The sequence below is a fragment of the Triturus cristatus genome, chromosome 11 (assembly GCF_964204655.1).
Source record: "Triturus cristatus chromosome 11, aTriCri1.1, whole genome shotgun sequence".
Taxonomy (NCBI): domain Eukaryota; kingdom Metazoa; phylum Chordata; class Amphibia; order Caudata; family Salamandridae; genus Triturus; species Triturus cristatus.
This window is the reverse complement of record NC_140594.1, coordinates 577821279-577838479: the sequence shown is the minus strand read 5'-3', so window position 1 is coordinate 577838479 and position 17201 is coordinate 577821279. Positions and strand designations below refer to the sequence as shown.

The 17201-nt window shown below is 42.4% G+C and overlaps 1 protein-coding gene across 4 annotated transcripts in view; it reads right to left on the bottom strand.

The window, feature by feature from the left end:
- The window catches only part of PHYHIP (phytanoyl-CoA 2-hydroxylase interacting protein), a 335593-nt gene that overhangs the window by 247644 nt on the left and 70748 nt on the right, over nt 1–17201 (bottom strand). Inside the window, exon 1 of one of the 4 annotated variants that reach the window (XM_085633783.1) lies at nt 5661–5799. The exons of the other annotated variants lie outside the window; for them this stretch is intronic. The gene's annotated coding sequence lies outside the window, so the exon portion shown is untranslated. Of the gene's footprint in view, nt 1–5660; nt 5800–17201 lie in introns of those variants that run through there. 4 annotated transcript variants of the gene reach the window in all.

Sequence of the window (17201 nt, the reverse complement as noted above, 5' to 3'; positions counted from 1 at the left end):
TGATGTTGCTTTCTATCTAAAGTCCTAGGTGTGATAATTCCACTATGGGCTCGATACCATATTAGCTAGCTCCAATCTTCACCTTACTGTCCCGAATTTAGAGTATATGGCCACTTCCTCATCGCTGTTGAGTACATTCGAGGTCTTAGTCTGTAGGTTGATAATAAACCTGGCCTCGAATCTACGCAATATCAGTGCCCCATTGCCTCTTCTTTCATTAGGGACTACTCTATCCAGGCAATAAAATTTCAGGAAATTACAATTACTGGCATGAGCTGCTTGAAAATGCCTTGCCACTGGATAGGTTTGGTCTCCCTTTCTTATTACATTCCAAAATGCATTTTTTGGTGGGGTGTATAGCGCTGCCAATATATTGTTTATCACACAGACTTACTAAACAGTACTCCATGAGTCGGAATTATAGTTGAGTAATCTTTGCCTGGTATTCTATAGAAATTAACCTAACCACTGCTTTACAATCATGCATGGATAAAATCCTGTTTCGGACATATCTGGTCGCAAACTCCCCTCTGATGTAAAATGGTTAAGGACTAAAGAGTGCCTCAAAAAAGTGCTTCTTCTACACATGATTCGTGGATGTATGTTTAATGTGTGGCCACGTCTGATCTCAAAATATGCCAATTTATGTAAAAATTCTACAAATCACAGATGTATCTGTTGCGAATTTATAACTCTCGCATTCAGTTCTTCTTGAGGTTTGTTCTTATCTACTGGAAGGTCCTGATGTGAATATTGTTTGACTCTCTCGTTGGCTGACTCTAATACTGAGACAGGGTACCCTCTGACTAGAAATACTTTCAGTCATTTCTGTTTGCACTTTTTCAAACTCCTCACTATTACTGCAATTATGTTTGGCACTGAGCAACTCCCCATATGAGATGCTCCATTTTAAACTCTTAGGGTGATTGCTAGGGCCATGTAAAATACTGTTTCCCACTGTGGGTTTTCTAAATGGGTAGCTTCACATTGTATTGTCAATGACAGTTAAAGTAAGATTGAGGAAATTAACTTCTTGTTAACTCATATGTGCTGTGAATCTCAGGTTCAGGTCATTTTGATTCAGATTGGACATATTCTCCTCAGCTTTGTCCCATTCTCCTTTCTGCACAATAAATAAGTCATCAATATAACGCACCCATAGTATGACGTGCTCCTTCCACTCACTTGAATGACCTGCCAAGGCAAACCGCCTTTCCCAATGGTCCACAAACAAATTTGTGTAGCTGGGGGCAAAGCACGTTCCCATAGCATTCCCCTGCTTCGGCCTATAATATTGACCCCCAAACAGGAAAATATTTTCATGTTTGGAAAAATGTAATGAGTGTTAGGGATTACATGGGTGCTTACCTTCTCCTCCCCTTTTTCCTATGAGCATGCATGAGCTGGACTGCTGGTGCATGCGCGAAATTGGCGTGATTGCAGGGGCATAAAACGGGCCATCAGCTGGACCTCTTTGCTTGGTTTCGTTTCCCGGTCTACTTACCCGGAAAGACTTCACCTTGTTTCCCGTTTCCTGCACTTTGGATCGTCTTGCCTCATCTCCCCTCTCGGACTTGCCGCTTGCAGGCTGGGGGGCGCTTCTTGTTTTGGGACATTGTTTCCCCCCCCCTTACTGGATGTTAAATCGCTGGGCTATCTGGTATCCTTTATTCACGTTACTGGACATCATTATTATTATTATTATTATATGTACTTGTAGAGAGCAACATTCATCCCAAGGGACATCACGGCGCTAAGACAAAGCAGAGTGCAGGCAGATGTAAGATTCCAATTATCAGATTAGTAACTGGGGAATAAGTGAGTTTTTAGCTTTTTTCTAAACATTAGGTAATCTCTGGACATCATTGATTTACAGGTACGCAGCTGTGTGCCTGTTTCTCTCTCCTGGGTTACACCGTTTACTTCCTGGATTTCTACAACCCATCATGGTCGTTTTATGGACTTTTAGCGCGCTAGGGTTCTTTTTTACAACCTGTTTGAAATATTGTTCATGGACGTATTTTTCTTTCTTTTTGGGGTTGTTTTCCTAGTTTCTAAAATAGGGGTTTTTATGTCTATACTAGACTTTTTCCCCTTGCAGTTTATACTTGAGGAAACGCACTGGACATTGGGGGTATCTCCTTCGCTTCTTTTCTCCTCATGAAAACGAGTTTTGGATTCAACATAATCCTTGATGGATGGGCAACTGGTGCTCATAATATGGGTAGTGCCTGATCATGAATGTTCATGAGTAATGTTTATTGGTGTAAATGAGTTCCTGTTGTTTGTTTCCCTACAGGGTACGTAAGCTTCTACTTACCTGTAGCAGTCAGAAGGGAGTGCGTTGCCCAGGTGTTGACTCCTTGTGTTTTCCCTCTTTACCCCCACCCTCTCCCTGTGTTCCTGGTGGCTATTTTTCTGTGTTTATACTGGTGGTAGCTACCAGGACAGGGGTAGTGGACTGGGCATATTTTTGCTCCTGCAGTGTTGGGTGGAATCTGGTGGTAACAGGACAGAAAACCAAGCCCAAGAATTGACACACTGCCCGAGCGAAGATGGATGAGGCTGGGAATAGAGTGGGGAAGGAGGGGGTCCCTAATATGCAGGGATTGATGACCACTAGTACGCCCCTCCAGACTGAGGTACAAGATTTGAGGCAAGAAAAATGTAAATTCCATACTTCATGTGTGGAATTTTTGGGGTTTGTCGTTTCAGCTGGTGGGATTAAGATGGATCCTCGTAAAATTGAGGCTATTGTTACTTGGCCCTCCCCTACCTGCGTGAAGGACATACAGGTCCTACTTGGATTTGCTAATTTTTATCGGCGGTTTATTTCACATTTCTCTGATGTAGTAACGCCTATGACTGCCTTGTTGAGGAAAGGGGTGCCGTTTGTTTGGTCTCCTAGTGCACAAGCTGCTTTGGAGTTGTTGGTTGATAAATTCACCTTGGCCCCTGTCCTTGTTCATCCGGGTCCTGCTTTGCCCTTCTTCGTGGAGGCCAATGCTTCTTTGTGCGCTGTAGGTGTTCTCTCACAGAGGGATGTAGAAACAGGTTTCATGCACCCTATTGTGTTCTTTTCTAAAACCTTGTTACCCACTGAACGCAATTATACAGTGGCAGAGAGGGAATTGTTGGCAATTAAGTTGTCCTTTGAAGAATGGAGATATCATCTATGGGGGGCTCGACACCCCATTACGATTATACAGATCATAAGAATTTAGAGTTCTTTCGCTCAGCCAGAGCTTTGACCCCGAGACAGATGCAATGGGTACTATTCTTTAATGAATATGATTTCATCATTACATATAGGCCTGCGGCACAACAATTGAAATCAGATGCGCTGTCCCACATACATGTGGATCAGATGGGTGATGCGCTGGGCCTTGAAGCAAGACCTGTAATATCTGGGGAGAGAATCGTGGGTTGTGTTTCAGCAGAGGACTTTATGTCTTCTGTTAAAGGACAAATGGGGAACATAGATCTTACCCCATGGTTGACAAACCCGCTCTTCTCTGTTCAAAAAGGTCTATTGTATCATGATGGAAGACTATTTGTACCGCCTGAATTGAGGGAACAAGTTCTTACTTGGTGCCATTCCTCATACTTAGTGGGTCACCCTGGAATGAATAAGACCAGAGAGTTCTGTTTGCGTTGGTTCTGTTGGGAGACAGTGGGACATGATGTCCATGTGTTTGTAGCTTCTTGTCCTGTTTGTGCCATTAGTAAGCCTACACACACGTGCACAGAATGCATTTTTCCCTTTCTGGTGAGTAGTGAGGAAAGCATTTGCTCATAGGATCAGGTAATTCAGGTCCATAGTGAAAGTGTGTCAATTGGATCTTCTTGCCAACTATACGCTGATTGTGTGGATAGGGCCGGGACGGTGAATCAGGAAGGAATCCTTATGGTCATTATTGAGAATCGTGCCTTGCCAGGAAAAGGAATCCTTGTGATTGCTCGTAAATAAACAGGGGATACAGTTTGGTGCACAGTGGAACTGTCACTGAAAAACTTCCTAAGTGCAAATGTGCATTGTTTAACAGAGTCCGCATGGGAGCAAATCAATTGGACAACGAATCCCTTGTGAAACTAAAGATTGGCAGAAGAGAGTACAATGAAACCATCACTGTCTCCTTTAATGAATCCGATGAGTCAATTTGGTAGGCAGGGATCCTGTTGAGATTAGGCTGGGATTTATATCCTCCTCTAGAGTGTCACCTAACGCAGTCAGGACATCAAGCATGTCTTGTGAGGTATCCATTTCTTCTGACTGAAGTTGTTCATTCCACTTTTCTGAGTAGTTCATAGTCTCAATGTGCCCATGAAGCGCTTCACTTCACCATCCACTTGTCACCACTGAGGAGTAGTGCATCGCTGCCATGAACCTAATGTCACTAAGTACACTTTACACTCCTCCTTGAGTTGTGCACGGTGTTGTCAGCTGATACTATGAATAACAACTATCTTCATCTGTGCTTGGGCCATATATATCAATGGTCAAGGCTGGAAATGGAAACAAATACTGTGTATTCCCTAAATCGGGGGTGAGAGAGAGTGACAGCTGTAAGGGGGCAGAGTCATGAGGTGTGAAGTCTGAAACCAACGTATACATTTACTCTTATAAAAACTCAGCCCCCAAAGAAACTGGCAACAAGGGCAAATGTGACAGTATCTCTATTCTGGATTACTTAATTCATCTCAAACAGTCGAGACTTTGTATACCTAGAAAGGTCCTGAGTCTAACAGCTGTAGGGTAACTCTGGTAGTTAGTACCAGTACACTTGTTGGAGAGATCTGTGTGCAGCCTGATCACAGATCTGAATCACCACAAAATAGCTTTCAGCGATACCGTGCCCGCTTCAAAGCACAGAGTGTGTAACACGTAGGCCATAAATGTGTTTATATTATGTAGAGATAGCTCTCTTAGACTTTGATGTGCACACAAAAGCAATTCATGCATGCGCACGACTACATTCATATTCAATCTCCTCGTTTACTGAAAGTTCAGCAATGCTCACAAAGACGGTCCCAAATATTCATGGCTGGAGTTAGAATAGTCTAATGATCCTTCACTCAAACATCTGGGTGTATTTCTATGCCTCCAATCCACTCTCAGTTTCAGCGGCAATACTCCATTGGAGGGGGAGGGGGCACTGACAGACGGAGAGTAGGGCTTGTATTATTTAAACAAGGCCTAGCCTTGATCCCACCTCCACTAGCGGAGCAAGGGTGCCATGAGCCCCACTGCAAGTAAGGAAAAATTGATCCCCTACATCCTGGTTTGATAGTTAAAAAAATCTATAGTTAGGCGGAATGAACAGCGCACTGCCTACAACAAATTGCCATTACACCAGCTGCGATATTAATAGATTCGTCCCAACCCTCCTCATGCTTTTGTTCTCCACCATTTTACACTTTCTGAATCTTTAACTCGCTCTTGAAGCTTCTTCTCTCGCTGTCCTTTCCTACCGTCGTCACATTTTCCCTAGCTTTCTCATCCTCCTCCCTACTCCCTTTTCCGGTTACTTTCTCTCTTACTTTAGGTTAAACGCTGATAAATAAGTCCCTCTCCCTAAAAATAAATGCCGATGCCCACCACCGGCGCAAATTAAGCACTGCAGTTTAGCATCAAAGGATAATGTTAATTGTACTCTTACCGGGGTCTCGTGTACCCGCAGCAGCCAGCCTCAGTCAGAAGTCAGTGCTGCCAGCTGGTGATAATTGATTCATCCCTAATTAGAGCGGAGAGCGGGCTTGGCTGTGAGGAGGAGGAGGAGGAGGAGGGGGCGAGGGGGCGTTGGAAGCAGAGCTCAGTCAGTGCATGATTATCTCTTCGTAGCCCTGGCTTCTGGCTCAATCGAAGGCAGGGTGACAGGCGCTACACACTCTCTACATGTAATTTACGAACCAGTGGCGTCACACAAAGTGGTGAGCCCCCATATAGAATGTTTTGAGGTGCCGCTGACACCCCAGTATCTGACAGATATTCATAGGCCTTGGGTTCGATGGGTCCCACCTGCCTGCAGGGGTCTGCTTTCTGCCCCTGTAAAATAAGAGCTTTAGACCAAACAACACGCAATCTAGAGTGGCCTCTTTTCTCAAGGTCATAATGGATACCCTTTCCTGTCCTCGACTTTGTTGTGTGGCCTAATGCATTCTGGGAGTTGTAGTCTTGCCTTGCTTTCACTACACTAGTTAGACTAACAAGCCGGAAATGAATGATTGAAAGATGAAAAACGTGTGCTTTCTAAACCAGAGGTCACCCGAAATAGATTCTACTTATACCTGCTAAAATATATTGCACAGTCTCACTGTCATGTATGTCCCACGCATGCACAATGTACACACACACACTCAACACATATACTGAATGGCGGCACAAGGGCCTGGGTGCAACATTTAAGCAGAATTTTTACCCATGTGTGACTAGGAGTCCACACTAATTTCTGACACTGAAAAAAGTTCTGGTCAGGTCTATTAATTGGCTGGTATGCTGCTACCACAGCTTCATGTCAACAACCCAGGACACGGATGTAAGAAACTGGCTCTATATATACTGTAACAAAGTGAGGTACAGTGTGTATAGAGTCCAAGGGTCTCCAGAGGTTTGGCAGAGGTTACAGTTAGATAGAACCTCCCTCTAAAGTGGTAGCTTGGTCGAGCAGTAAGGCAGTATCAGAGGACATTGTTAAGCATTTGCTGTACACACTCAGTCAGCAAATGAATTCACACACTCAAGAACTGAACTCTAGGCCAATTGTTTTTGTATAAAAAATATACTGTTGTTTTATTTCTAGAACCAAGCAAGCCTGGTACAGGTAAGCATGTAAATACTTTTCAGCTACAATATGCTGTTGTTGAATACTTTCAAAATACAGTAGGACTTTGTATCAATTCGAGTTTACAGGGGTTGCAATGTAATGCACAAACTTCGTAGACTCAGTACATAGGAATAAATAGGCTTTTTCAGTAAAATGCAATTAGATTACTTTTCGGATTGCTTGTACTAACACAGTGCTGGATCCTAGATTCAGCACCAGGGCATTCCCTGAAAACAGTTGAGTAAATGCGTTTTAGTAAGTTGTACGATTTTTAAAGAATATTCTTGTATTTCAAAAGTTGACAGAAACTTTTTCACATAGAATCCTATAGGAGGAAATTCACTTAGCAGGTAAGTTACTTTAACAATACTTTTCTTACTCAGTGCTGGATACCTAGATTCAGCACTGGTACATTTCCTGAAAACAGTTGAGAAAATGCGTTTTGGTTATTTGTGTGATTTTTAAGGAATATTCTTAGTTTTCAAAAGTCGACACTTAGAAACTTTTTGGGAGAAAAAGTGTCAATGTTATTCTACGAGGAAAAAGAGGTTATCGGTTATCAGGTAGGTAATCGGTCTTTGGAGTTATGGTCCTGGGGTTAGACTCCGGGGTCTCCCAGGATCCGTGATGCACTGTTGTTGCACCCTCAGCGGCACTCGGGCGGCCGGGTGCAGAGTGTTGAGGCCCAATGTTATCCTATGGAGGATAGGGGGACTCCGGTTGGTGGCTGCTGGCAAGCAGGCCACGGAGTTGTGGGAGCAAAGCTCCTAGGGTTAAGCTCAGGGCAAGTTGGGGACCAAGTCAGCACCAAAGTGGCACCCCCAGCGGCACTAGGGCGGCCGGGTGCAGGGTGCTGTTTTGAGGTCGGGTGCCCTGTTGATTTCAATGGAGCTTCTCTGGGACAAAGAAACACTGCAGGCTCGGGGACGAGGATCTTCCAGGAGTGACCACCACTTTGAGGGGTAAGTTGGGATGTTGAGGGTTGGTTAGGCACCGCTGGGTTGGGCACACAAGGCCGTGGGGCGTCGGGTGCAGGGGTGCCTTGGGATGTCGGATTTTCTTACCCGTTCTGGTCGTGGTAGGGGGGGTCCTCTGGATTGAGGCTTCAGGCGTCGTCTGGAAGCTTTATGCAGGTCAGGGGTCACTGGATCTCGGGTCAGGATTGACGGGGGGACCTCCTCGTGGTATGTTTCCGCTCGGGCCGGGTTCGGTGGGTGCAGAGTGGGCTGGATTTGCGGATTTTGAGGTTGCTGTCCACTGGACACGCCCGGGTTTTGCAGGAGCAGGATCGAGGGGAGACAAGCCTGTAAGGCTGGGGCCAAGTCAGTGGGCGTCATCCTCTTGTTAGCTCTGCGCAGCTTTTCGTCCTTCTTATCTTCTTTTCTTGTTGTTGCTGGATCTGAGGAAGGAAGGTTCAGGGTGCCCCTAAATACTAAATTTAGGGACGTTACAGGTAGGTAAAGGGCAGGGACCAATGAGTCCCTTTCCTTGGGTGGGTAAACCCCCTATTCTGCCACTCTCCAGTGGGAGGGGAGCAGGAGCCTGTCCCTGGTTGGCTGGGTCCCCCTATCCTCAAGATGGCGGGGACTCGAGGTTGTGCTTCACCTCACCTCCCCCACCTTAGGGGTGGAGTTGGCAGAGGTGGGCACACCTCTCTTCCTCACTTGTTTTTCCCGCCGGTTCAGCTGAAAGCAGCAAATGGTCTGGAGAGGCTCACAAAGGCGGCATGCCTTTGAAGCTTCTCCTTCGTGAACCCTGCCAATCCTGGGGAGGAGTCTTGGCACCTCATCCCAGGATGTGCATTGTTTCAGGCCCCTGAGAGCAGCAAGCTCTCGACCCAGGGGTCCAGAAACATGTCTGGTGGTGGCAGCCTAGGCAGTCACTCAGTCAGGTCACTGGAGGTTGGTTGAGTTTCAGGGGGCATCTCTAAGATTCCCTCTGTGGTGCATTTTACATTAAATACCACACTGGCATCAGTGTAGGTTTAATGTGCTGAGAAGTTTGATACCAAACATCCCAGTCTTCAGTGTAGCCATTATGGTGCTGTGGAGTTCGTAATGACAAACTCCCAGCACCATATACTCTTAATGGCAGCACTGCACTTACAGTGCCCAGGAATGGACCTGGGTGATGTAGGGGCACAGGGCTCATGCACATGTACCCTCACCACTGGCATAAGGCAGCCAGCTAGAGGGGTGACTGATGTATGCCAGGGCAGTGGTTTGTGGGAATGGCACACAGGGATGTGTGCCATGTCGACTCTTCACTTTGTTCTGCACCAAGACACGCAGTCTGCAAAGGTAGTGTGTGAGTGTCAGGGGACAGGGCCTCTAAGGGTGGCACAATAAGTGATGCAGCCCTTAGGGGCCTTCTCTGGTCACAGTGCCCTGGGTACCTGATTGGCAGGAGCCCAGGGAACACTCAGTCAAAGCACATCAGCAATTCAGCAAAAAGTGGGCGCATACCATGCAAGAAAGAGGGCACTTTCTCACAATTAACAGTAGCACCATGTCAACAAAGGAGGGCATGCTAGGGAGAGGAGTTGGCCTAACGGCGAGGGCGGTTGTCCTCGAATCTGGGGAACTGGGTTCGATTCTCAGCAATGATACTGAACATCCTGTGATTCTGGGCAAATCACTTAATCCCCCCGTGCCTAACACAAATGAATGCGTGTCCTAATGTAACGTAACTGGTGCTATGTAAAGTGCTCCGATACCCGATTCGGGTCAAATACGCTATATAAAACTCTGTAAAATAAGAAATTAGTTCGTACCTCTGGGTCATAGAAAATGTTTTGGACCTTGGAGTTACCATGGACAGACCTAGGCTGCAGAATGCACTCCAGAACAATGTGTTAGCTGGGCTGTTAAAAAGTAAGGATACCAGTTTTACATGCCGGTGAGTCACTCAGGAAGGGGTACAGGACCATGTACCATGACATTTATCTAGAGCAGCCACTGTGGTTCCTAAGAGGAAAATTATTCCTGTCAGAGAAATTCAGTCATGACACATTTTTGGCAATAAGCTAGTTGGCTGCTGAATGGGCTCGTATTTTTCCACCCGCTGTCATCCAAACATTATTGCAATATGTAGTGTGTATATATCAAGTTATGGCCCACTTCTGCTGTACATTATACTACATACTGTGAAACATTTTTTGTATAAATTCATGTATAATAATATTGAGCATGTAAAAATTATATTCTAAAGATAGTACCATTTTTTATTGTATTCCTTTGATGGCTAAGCTCTTTGTTTTAATTATCTCAATCAGGGGTGTGGAATTAAACAAAATATATTCTTGTCCAAGGGACAAGATGCTTCAAAAATCTACTTGCCCTGTAAGAAAACTCCACTTGTCCTCTTTGGTGCCCCATAGTGAGGTGACAAATTATGGCAGCATTCTCATTATATGAGAAAGGCGAGAAAGGTGAAGAGGACGCGAGAGGCGAAGTGAATGGGAAGAACAAAGGAACAAAGACGTGCCGGGTAGACAACGTGGTCAATGATCTATCCCCAGCTAAGGAGATTGGAAGTCAGTCAGCCCCTAAGCAATACCCTCTCTTTTCCAAACCCCTTCTAAAACAGGGGCAACTTTTGAGCACTCCTATACGAGAAGGGGCGAATCAAAGGGGGGGGAAGTGGCAAGTCAGAGCAAGGAGCAGTGCAGAGGGTGCCGCTAGGTCAGGAGGGCCTTGAAGGTTCTGAAGAAGCAACTCCTGCAGCACTAACTTCAGAAAATGGAAATTCTTCCCACACTGCACTGTCTCAGGTCCCTTCTCCCCCTCCGGCTCAGTTGTTCTCAAGTCCTTGCCTTATTCGCATTACGAAAAGTCCAAGCCAAGAGCTAAGCCCACAGGCTTCTCAGGCCTCTCAAGAGGATGGACTGTTTCCCCTCCCGAGTGCTACAAAAGCAAACTCTATTGAAATTTTGCTCGGGACTATCCTTCAGGAATTAAGGGATTTCAAAAACTCCCAGGCTCAGGAAATTTCTCAGCTGCACAGCAGGCTCACAAAAATGGAAGAAAATTTTGGCAACTTTCCCTTAAGAGTCACTGAAGCTGAAACGCGGATTTCATCCTTAGAGGACTCCCTATCGGCAATACAGAAAGACCTCTTGGTGGCCAACAAAGAGAGAATCCAGCTAGCGGAAAAAAAGCAGGACCTTGAAAATTATAATAGGAGGTCGAATCTACGCTTGGTAGGCATACCAGAGGGTTTGGAAGATAAAGACGTAGTTAAGTGGTCTGAGTCCCTTTTGAAAAAAGCCATACCTGAGCTCCAAGGAGATTTAACGATCACAAGAGCGCACAGAGTCCCTGCGCATAAACCAATCAATCTGAAATATCCGCGTACAATTTTGCTTAATTTCTCTGATTTTAGGGTGAAGGAGAAAATTCTAAGCACTGTCTATTCTAAGAAATTATTCAATGCTGATGGCGCGAATAATTTTCGAATTTTTTCAGATATGTCGGCAGCTTCTGCTCATAGTCGCAGGGACTTTGTTAAACTGATTGACTCTTTTAAAAACAAGGGAGCCCAGGCTACGATTGTGCAGCAATCAAAACTTAAAGTACTGGCCAAAGGGAAGTTTTTTATTATTACGAACATATACGAAGCTCAGGCACTCCTTGAAGGTCTAGATCCATTACTTACGGCTAATTATTTTTCTATTTAATGGGCGAGTCCACGACAGGGCCAGGAAGCACACAAGGATGCTACGACATGGCATCCAAAAAGAAGAAATCCAAGAGAAGAACGGAAGTGGGACACGGGGGGTACCGTCCGCTCTAAGGGGGGGTTGGGATGGGAGGGGAGGTGAAGGGGGGTGTTGCAGGGGAAAAATAGAGAGTTCATTTATTGAAGAATCTTCTGTTCTAATTCTAAATTCAACACAGTTTTGGTACGGACAAGGCCTTCTGCCTTATTATCTGGTCTGATAAGTTCCTTTATGGTTTGCTTATTTGCACAAAGAGAGGGTTTGCTGCTACTATGTGATCACATTGATGTTCTGCCTTTTTTGCACAAAAGAGAGGTCTCTGCTGCTATTATATAACTGCACTGTTTATTTGCTCATTTGCACAGAGAGGTTTTTTGCTACTTATTTGCAAAATTATTACACAACCGTATTACCCATTGTTTGTATAAAGAGAGGTTGCGCTCTTTTCATTTAACTTCACTGCTAAAGGCTCTGCTGCTATTGTACTACCATTTTGCTTATTTGCACAACCATATTACCCATTTTTTGCATAAAGAGAGGTTGCGCTCTTTTCATATAACTCTACTGCTAAAGGCTCTGCTGCCATTATACAACCACTTTGCTTATTTGCCTATTTGCTCAGTGAGATGTTCCTGCTCTTTAGTTGCATATTTGTACAAAGTGAGGTTTCGCTATTCTCATTATACAACGGTACTCCCTATCTGCCTATTTGCACAAAGAGTTTACTATTGAAAATTTTTGTATGATTATTTATTGCTGGTTTGTTGATTAATGCTTATTTTTACAGGCTGAAATTTAAAATTCCCTTAGCCATATTTATTTATTTCGGCTGCCTTGTCGCATGTTCCATCCTCCTCCTCTTGAAGAATTAATAATATTGTGAAGTTTATTTCTTTTAATACAAATGGTCTTACCAATGTTCGAAAAAAAAATGCTATTGAAAGTTGGTTAAAGAATTTAAACCCAGACATCATCTACTTACAAGAGACCCATTATAAAGATCAGGAGGACTCAGATAAAATTCTGAAGAATTGGGCCGGCCATAGGATATCTTCTTCAGCTGGGTTGGCACAGAGAGGAGTATGCATATTAATAGGAAAACATGTAGGTTTTACTCTGGCTGGCACAGCCATAGACCATAGAGGTAGATGGGCAATTGCACATGGTAAATTAAATAATATTGACATAATCCTCGCTACAATATATGCACCAATTTTAGATAACTCTCTGCCAATTTTACAGTTAAAGAACGCCATAACATGGCTCCCTGGGTTAATATTATGGGGGGGAGACTTTAATTTTCTTCAGATCCCTCAATTGGACTCCTCCAAAAAAGATCGCCGTCAAAATAAACCCCAAACTGCTTTGGCCATTCAATCTTGTAAATTAGATCTTGATATCATGGATCATTGGCGATTCTCTAATCCTCTTAAACGAGAATATTCATGTTACTCAGCAAAATATAACTCTGCATCCAGATTAGATTTTTTTTTAACTTCTCATGACTTAGAGTTATATAACTATTTACATCTGTCCAATGCTTTCTCGGATCATGTGTCAGTTTGCATGGAGGTAAAGTTGGGACTACAAGATATAAACCCTATTAGAAGATGGTTTTTTAACAATCTTAACCTCCTTGATCCTAAATGGTGTACAGACATTGAAGAATTTATTGAGCAGTTTTTCACACAGAATAGAGGTACTGCCCCATTAAATATGATCTGGGATGCTTTCAAGGCTACACTCCGTGGGTTCATAACATCTAAAGAAATACCAAAGCAGAAGGCAAGAAAGGAGGAGAAAATAAAACTTCAAACCGATCTCACGGAAGCAACTCAAGAACACTACAAGACTAGATCAGCGCACTCAGGGCAAAAGCTTAATGAGGCTAAGGGCAGGATGAGGGATTTTTATTACATCCTGGGTGAAACTAATAGCAATCTCTATGCCCAGAAGATCTATGAGGAGAGCGAATATACAGGCAAGCTTTTGGCCTGGCAAGCCAAAGAAAAGCAGGCTCGCAATAGAATAGATCAATTAATTAATCCCATCACCAAATCATATGCTAAAACTACAGGCTCTATTGGCGAGTTGTTTTTAAAACACTATGAGGGAGTCTATCAAGCAATCGAAGGGGCCTCATCTGATTCCATTGGGGAGTTCTTAGAGCATCTGGCAATACCGAAATTAGACGATGAGGGCAAGAAATGCCTTACAGAGGACTTCTCAATGTCAGAATTAGATGACGTAATCAGCTCTTTTCCTAACGGTAAGGCAAACGGTGATGATGGTTTTCCTATTGAATTTTTAAAAAAATTTGGAGGAACACTACATAAAGAACTTTTACTTTTATTGAACGACTTACTCCAAGGAGGTCCCCCGCCAGACTCCTTCCATTCAGCTGTGGTGGTTAGCATTTTGAAAAAAGGGAAGGACAAGGAGAATATAAATTCATATAGACCTATAAGTCTCCTAAATACAGATTATAAAATCTTTACAAAACTTTTAGCAAACCGATTGAATAAAATAGTGGGATACCTCGTAGCTAACGATCAGTGCGGTTTTATTGCAGGCAGACATCTCCACTCAAACACAAAGTTTGTATTGGAAGCACTAGATTTTTTTAAAACTAATCAAGTGAAGGCTCAAATCTGGTTTCTAGACGCAGAGAAGGCCTTCGACCTAGTGTCATGGGACTGCCTTTTTGCTATTTTGCACAGTTTCAATTTCCCGGATGCTTTTATCATACTTTTAAAACAACTATATATGGATTCTAAGGCACAGATTATCATTAACAAATCTAATATTGGGACATGTCTAGTCACTAGAGGCACGCGCCAAGGATGCCCTCTGTCGCCAATTTTATTTGCGCTATTCATTGAACCTTTGGCGATTGCGATTAGAAATATACGCACCGACACAGCCCCAATAGTTGGTATGACTAATATAAAATTATACGCTGATGATATTGCCCTTTTCTTAGATTCCAAACCCTCTAGTCAATTGAAGATTCTAAAAATATTCTCAGATTTCCAGAATCTAGGGGTTTATAAAATTAATGTTAACAAGACAGAAATTATTTTAGTAAACTGCACTGTAGACACTTTAATACCAGAATTTAGGCAAATATATAATCTATCCCCAAAGAGGTATTTAGGAATATTTATATCGGATAATCTGGAAGATCTGTTTTCATTGAACTTCTCACCATTGTTAAAAAAGGTGGGGTCTCTTTTAGATCGTTGGAATTTATTACCCCTATCTTTGATGGGGCGAGCAGCATTAATACGAATGTCGGTCTTACCTCTTTTTAATTTTTTGTTTGATACCGCACCTTGCCCAATTCAGGTCTCTTTTTTTAATAAAGTGGATGCTCTGATTTCTTCTTTTCTTTGGGCTAAAAAATCTCCTAGGCTTGCACGTGACACTTTATATCTTCCTTTTGCACAAGGAGGGCTGTCCCTTCCAAATATTAGAGAATATTACTTTGCATCTTTTGCACATCATAGTTTTAGGTTTTTTTTCTCAGACACTAACGAAGCAGACAATTTTTTTATGAGGAAGATGCTGTCAGAAATAAAAATAATTGATCCAATTAGACTTATAAAAGATCCAAAGAAAGTTCGCTACAAGTCCCTTCAGTGGATTTTCAAACAGAAAATTCAGTTTTTGAAATTCTACTCCATCCCTAGAATAAGTAATACAACGGATTTGAACAACTTTAACTTTGGAGAAGAGGGAGGTATGGAGAGTAAAATAATAAATCTCTGGAAAGAAAACGGCTTTGTGAAGATTGAAGACTTCCTCATTGGCAATAGGTGGAAGTCATGGGATGAAATCTCCAGAAAGGTACATTATTCACATTCCACCTTGAATTGGTCTTTCTGTATGCTCAATCAAAGGCTCAGAGGGTTGGAAATAGGAAATCTATACCACAAAGAAACTATCTCGACAGCTATGAATAATAAAATTCCAAAAAAGATGAGCATCTGGATCAAATTATTAAAAGAGGATAAAGGGCAGGAATGTTCCAGTAGGATCATTGAGAGGTGGAAAAAGAGGGAAAACATTGAAATCAACAAGTTTGTATGGGACAAGATAAATAAATTTAATAAAATAATTTTCCGTGGCGCTAATTTTAGACGCATGCAATTTTTCAATAAATGGTTGATCTATAGAACTCCCGCTTATCTCCATAGTATCTTTCCCCTAGTTGTTGATAAATGTTTTCGGGGCGAGGAGAAAGGGAACTGGAAACATATTGTCTGGGAATGTCCTAAAATCCAGCCATTCTGGAAGGAAATTGAAAAATACCTCTCCTCTGAGCTTAAAACCATTATAATATTCGATGACTTAGTTCCTGTACTAGGCTGTTCTATGTGCCACACTCCATATGATGAGTCCCTTTTCATAGCTTCTTTAATAGCCAAATCTCTTATTTTACAGTCCTGGAAAACCGATCAAGTACCAACTTTTCAGGCTTGGAAGGCAAAATTATTACGAATCCAGGGCAGGGAAAGAAAATATGCACTGAGATCTGGGGCACTCAAGAAATATGAGAAGTTCTGGAGTGTGTTTGAATCGTAGTCCTTTTTTCTGTATTTCCTGACAGCATTTAATTTTAACTATATCTTCTTAGCTAATAGTCTGCTAGAGTGTTTCTCCCTACGCATTTTGCACTTTATAATTGCACATTACACTTTACAATTGAGATTTGAATTGTCGAAATTCGTTGTTGTTTTTTGGCTTTACACTTTGCACTTTATAATCAAGTTTTCGAACTGATGAATTTGTAAAAATGCTTTTACACCTATGTGCCTTGTACCGTATTAATCTTTCTACAAATGTGTTCTATATTGAAGATTTTGTTTTTATGAACTCTCAATAAAAAGAATTAAAAAAAAAAAAAAGCATTCTCATTATATCATAGCTCTCAAAATAGGCTCTCTGATTATGCCAGGGCTCATATGATATCAGGGTTTGGATTTTAGCAAAGCTCTGTTTTTGCCACTTTTCTGAAAATCTACATATAGGGGAAGCAGAAGTTACAGGGAGAGTATGCTGAGTCAGTTTATGCACAATGACAAAATTACATGTTTGTGAATATTCATCAACTTATTTGTAATTCTTACCACTTTAGAATAGGTTGGGAATTTGTCCAGACATGGAAATATAACGTGTAGAAAAAGTGAATTTGATATTGCTCTGCACATTTTCTCAAGAGCAAATATATATGTGTGAATAGTTACTCAGGCGAAAATGGAGTTTACCTACGTTTCCAAGTAGTATGTTTTCTAGAGTTATGATTTCCAGGGCAGCTTCTGTAAACTTTTGTGAATTCCTGAAAGCCATAAATCTGCACCAATGCAAGATCATGTTGCAAATTGTGTCTTTCATTAAGAATTAGACCCCTAATTATTGTTCATGCTGCCTTCAATGTTATTACACTGATTCTGCATGAATAATATATATTTTTTAAAATATTGGCATATATGAAACACGTTTTACAATATGAGGCCTCAAAGAAATAGATTGTAAAGTTACCCAATAGTTTAGATGTTTAATAATAACAGTTGGCCTGATTAATAAGCTGGGCCTAATGGTTAAAAGCTGACTCTGGACGGGGGTCTACAGTTAGGAGCAGACTTAAGGATGAA